We start from the raw sequence: 6,000 nt of genomic DNA, 5'->3' as shown, positions 1-6,000 counted from the left end.
CTGCAAGTCACTGTGGGGTTTTCTATTTTTATCTGGATGATTGAAGTATTGTGTGCAGACGGGCGGGAGGAGGGTGGAGGGACGGGGCAGGGCGGGGCGTTACGCTGGAACACCATTGGATGCCCATTAATCTGTGTATCGATAATCTCATCCTTTTACGTAATGGGCAGAATAATACGAGATTTCTTTGTATTAAACTAGATCTGTATGTATTATCTGGCAGCAGGCTGCTGGAGTTTCATGTAGACAGGCAGGGACGTCCATATGCCAGCCACAGTCGCTTCACACCACCGCTGTTACAGTATATTTAGATTTCACACAATAAGATAAAACTCTAAAAGGACACTGACCTTTGGCCCTCTAGTTGCACCATGTTTTAGTTCGTTTAGTAAAAAATTACCATTGAAATTGAAGTTGTTGTAGTTGAAACTAAATTATTTCATTCAAATTTAGAGAGGAAGGGACAGAGAACATGTAGCTAAGGTTGGACATGTCACAGTCAAGGGAAAACCATGTACTCTGCACAGCCTCGCCGACATACTTTGTGTACATTTGTTCTGGGTCTGTTCTTCGTGGTTTGGTCAAGGCCCCTTTGTTCCAGTGAAGGGAAATCATAACGTGACAGCATACAGTGATATTTTAGACCATTGATTCCCAACCTGGGGGTCGGGACATCCCAACGGGTCACCGGAAAAATCGGAGGGGTCGCTAGATGAACAAGATAGGAAATGAGACACGCACATTTCCTCTGGAGCGTGTAAGTTTTTTAAGTTTACCAGAAGCCGTCACAACCACCAAATTTAGGGAAACATGGACGTGTTCCTTCTCTGCTACACTAGAGACACTGGGAATCGTTGGGAGCTTAATTTCAAATGCAAAGTCATCAAAAAGTGAAGTTCAATACAGCACAGAAGTGGGAAAATGTTCTGTTAGAGCACCAACACCGAAGAAAAGGGAAGCAAAAAGCAGAAAGATGTCCTTTTCTTTGATGGTGGGGAAAAAAGAAACATGAAGACAAAGGAGGTTTCCAGAAAATGCTTTAGCCCGCCCATGCTTAGCTCCTTCTGTCTCCATTTTCTCTTCACACTTCTTCACAATTCACATTTTTTCACCATTTCAAATCAAAAGAACAGTTTTTTCCTCACCATCTCAGCTTCTAAATTTTACCTTTTTTGGGAGGCTTGATGTCCTCATAGCTGCTGCGTGGGCTTCTTCTCTCTTCTGGAAGGTGTTGAAGAGCCAGAATCATTTGTAACCGAGTCTGTGCCGCACTTTAATGAACTGCTTCATTTCACTGTATCTTCAGCAGCATCTTCACACTGTTTACTATGTTGTAGCAGGTACATTAACTGTCATTTTAACATTAGTAGCACCTGACAAGCATAAAAAATGACCTGTTTCGACATTTGTTGGCAGGTTTTAAGTAAGAACAGAAATACGGAAGGTAAATTTCTCCTTGGGTACTATTTTTCTGCTGAGGATGTCTGGTATTTACCGCTGTTTCTGCATTTTTTTTTAACAAGTATTTGCTGCTCAACAGATCTTGGGCAATATGAGAGCTAAAGCATCATTATTGAGATCATGTCGAGTGCTCGGTCGGGAAGCGTCTTGTCAGGTGTCCTTGAGCCAAACACTGAACCTGCTCGTTCAGTGTAAGCAGATCTGAATGTGAGCTGCTGACACACCTTTAAAATGAACAAAGGAAACTGCAGGACATGTCAGGCAAACGTTAGATGTTGAATCACAATGTGAGCATATCAGGAGGACTGAGAGAGATCATACAGAGGTCCAATTTCAGGATAATTATTTTTTAAGTACAATCTGTGGAGAAAAAGGACAACACAGACCATTCAGACCATCACAGTCACTCAGGTCAAATCTGTATTTGCCATATCTGAACTTCAGTTCTACAACAGTACTCAGCGTTTCTGTTGGAATGGGAATTTAATTTGATGTTTATGCAACATTAACCAAGTTCTAACTCCTCTAAAAAAGCGTGCAATTCTGCAGAGAGGAAATCAGAATCAGAATCAGAAATACTTTATTGATCCCCGTAGGGAAACTGAAATTGTTCTTTATATGATAATTATCTCATGTATTTCTGTGTAATTCTGTAGTTTAGTTGTGATCGTGTAAAAATATTTGATTTGAGTCACTGACAACCAAAGGCGTAGCCTAGAGGGTGGATTTTGAGTTTAACAGATGCACGTGTTTTATGTAAGTGTGATAAATGAAAAAGGATACAAAGTAATTTGCGAAATTTGAGCAAAACAAGAGAATTGATACATTTTTTATCTTGCTCTCTCACCTCGTCCTTTTGGTCAAACCAAAAAGACATAAAATAAGTACAAAGACAGTAAAGTGCGAGTAGTATTAAGTTGAGTAAAGTGCCGTCACACATGTAAAGATGTGCCTCGTTTCATTTTTAAAAAAGTACTAATATGGTGTAATAAGGTTAAATGGACCTGATGGTCTGTATTTTACCATAACATTGTCCTAACTTCCAAATCACTCTAAACTTCACTCTTCCTTAAACTAGTCAGCGTCCCTCAGAGGGTCGATGGGCCACATGTTGAGACTCACAGCACCAATAATAACACGTCTAGCCGTCTGTAAAGTGCGTGGTGACGATAATTCCCTACTGTCAGTTGAAATCGGCAGCATACTGTCTTGCTGTCAGGCCAAATCTCTGGGATTATGTTATTACAGCCGTAATGCCAGAGTACAGTAGCTGCACACACACACACACACACACACACACACACACACACACTCTGAAACAACCTCAGAAAAACTGATGCTTTGTGGTTTAAAGACGTTTTAATGGACAAAGCAGGGTAATAAACATGTGTTCTGACGATGCATCGGAGTGTAAATGAACAGCGATGAAATCCAGACTAACACAGAGCTTCCTCGCTGAACTGGAAAGAGCTTTGAATAGCAGATGGAAAACATGTCAGGATAATGATAATATCTGAAGTATTACAGTGGTCTTTAGATGTGTCTTTAATCTTTAATTGGGTTACAGTTAAGGTCAAAGACATGGAAAGAGGCAGAACAGATGGATACATGTCAGGATTAAAACGGAAAGACACCAGCTGCTAAATATAGTATAGTCCTACACCTACATATCCCAGGCTTCTGTCTTTATGGTTAGATTAAATTACATTAGCAGATTTAAACATGTGAGGAGTTCAGCAAAGTACTGACAGCAGCTAAGTGACTGAGACTGACATTTAGGCTACAGCTGCTATCATTAGATCAAATTAGAGTCTGCAGATGGAGGATTTGGGGTCAAGTTTAAAGACATTTTAAGCACAGAGATGATGTTAGGATAGAGATAGAGCAGAGCAGAATTAACACTAGCTGGTGCTGCATGTGTAATATTAATACATGGGTAGTTCAGTAGTATTATTGGAAGTGGGCATATTACAGTTCAGAGCTAGGTCTAAAACCCCTGCTAGTGCGCCCTAGAGGCTGCAACATTCATTACACTGCACAATATTTAAGTGGATAGGAGGCACGACATACTGATGATTTAGCTATTCTTTTCTGCATGTTATGTGCAACACACACCGGTCGTGTCACAGTTGTTACGTTATGGGTGATTTTCAATCAACACACATAACATGACAGGGCTTACAGCAGATTTTCCACCAGGTTGTGCGGCCAATGTTCAAGTAAATTGAATTTTGACTCCAAATATTCTGACCTCCACAACGAGCGTCCACTGGGATTCTACGTTTACATTTATGCATGTGGCCGGGACTTTTATCCAAAGCGATGTACAAATGAGGTATAATCCAAACCACAGCAGAAACCACAAGGAGAAGCCTTGAACAATAAGTGCCACAGCGCTCAGCTTCAAATACCACCTGGCACAAGTTCCACAAGCTTGCAGGTCTACTCTCAGAGACATGAGAAAAAAGTCGTAAGCATGGCAGACAATATCAGAAAGGAAGAGAATAGCAAATTAGAAAATTAATAACGTGATTATTTACATTCTGATGTAGTCTGTAGCATCCTGCACCTGCTTTATATGAGTATGTGCTGCTTTTCATTCTAACACTACTGCGTGCAACTCGTGTGCATTTGGTCTGAAACTGTATAGACAGAAGAAGTACTCAAGGCACAGCTGGAGCTGCAAATCCAAGGAGAGACTGTGATAAAATTGCTGCTTTTTCCACAGCAACGACACTTGGAAATAGGACGGTGGCGTATCCTAAAGGGCAACACACACCGGTGGTGTATGACACGTGTCAAAACACCGGCAGCCATTGTTTTCTTTTTCCTGATTTTTATTTTTTATTAACAAAAGGAAACAGATAACGTAAGTACGGCATCATATTGCTGCCATGCCAGAAAAAGAAAAACGGATCGTTATCACGTTATAACTCTAAGTTTGTTATATCAAGAGGTTTTTCACATTATAACAAGACATTTTCACATTATTATGACATACAAACTTATCACGTTATAACAAGAAACTTATCTTGTTTATAATGTGAAATGTTTCACGTTATAACGTGATAACTTATATTGTTCTGCTATGCAGAATCTGTAGGCAAGGGACACGATTTTGGTATCGGAAGCGTTCTGGTTTCCGTTTGTAGTCCGAGTAGTATTGTCCAGTCACGTTTGAGCGGGCTTTGGTTGCATGCAGGTAAACAGTCCATGTGGAGAGCAGAAGAGGCAGAACGCATTTGCCGAAATGCAACCCACTGGCTATCATCGGACAACAATTCAGCTTTTTTTATCAGTCTCAGAACCCTAGAGATTAGCTTTTTTAAAACGTATCTGCATTCAAATCGTTGTGAGACGATAGCCGATGGGTTCTAAGTTTGCTAATCGGGCTGTAAACAAGAAAAGTTTGTTATAACGTGATAAGTTTGTATGATATAATAACGTGAAAATATAGTTAGAACACGAAAAACATCTAGTTATAACAATAAACTTTTCGCGTTATAACGTTGTGGAAAATATTTTCCTTGACATAGATCAAGTTCAATAATGATTCAGGTTGTGCTGCTAAGTGAAAAGTAATGTGTTTCCTGATTAATGCACATTGTGTTGTAACAAAGCCTTTATTTTTGTATAGTTTCGAATATACTGTAGATTATAAAAAGTGTCTACATTTGATGGACATACGTGAGAGATGTGAGAATAAAATGTGCATGCTGTCTGTGCACACGTAAAACCAACAGCTGTGGGCTTTGATGCGTTTTGCCGAAGGTCGGAGGGTTATGATACGTTCCATATTAATCAAAGATTCCATTGTGCAGAGCCTGGGAAGTTTTGTGATAAACTCTTTCTGTCTGATAAAGAGACAAAAGAGACGCTCTTCTCAGGAGTCCTATCGCTCTGCCCGGATCCTCCTGTTTTAGTTTCTCACAAACAACCTTATCCTTATCTTCACCCAACGTATTCAAGGACAGTCAGGTAATTATGTTTTCGTGTCTTTAATCAGAAGTTTCCGTGTAACGGCGGGTAAAAGCATAATGGCACAATAATTCATAACCAATCAGAGACTGTCAATGATTTCCGTGTTTTGATAATGGACCAATAGGGAACATCCCCACAACCAGCCAGGAGGAGCGTGTTTTGAAAATATAAGTGAATACACAACTGAGCCTGTTCAGTTGCTTCATGAACCAACTTTTGATATTACAGTCAAATCTATATTGCACTGGACTCTATTCGACTCAAGTGTTTTAATGAAGAAGAATTAAACAGTGTGTGAGAGGACCTGAAGACATCTGGCCCAGCTGAAGGTTTTTCTCCCACAACGTCATACTGATCTGCTTTTCTGGCGTGGCAGCGGTACGCTTCTGTACATAAGAAATCAAACGTACATTACAGGAATGAGCATTGTTCAGTCTTGTTGTCGTACAGTCCAGATTTTCTATGTTCAGTAAATTATTTATCCAAAGCTGTTGCATACAGATATCAGGAGTAATGCAGGCTTTGGACCTGAGTGTCAAGCAAGTTAATTGGTTGATT

The sequence above is a fragment of the Siniperca chuatsi genome, linkage group LG7 (assembly GCF_020085105.1).
Source record: "Siniperca chuatsi isolate FFG_IHB_CAS linkage group LG7, ASM2008510v1, whole genome shotgun sequence".
Classification (NCBI taxonomy): domain Eukaryota; kingdom Metazoa; phylum Chordata; class Actinopteri; order Centrarchiformes; family Sinipercidae; genus Siniperca; species Siniperca chuatsi.
The sequence above is the reverse complement of the archived record's forward strand: the minus strand, read 5'-3'. Positions refer to the sequence as shown.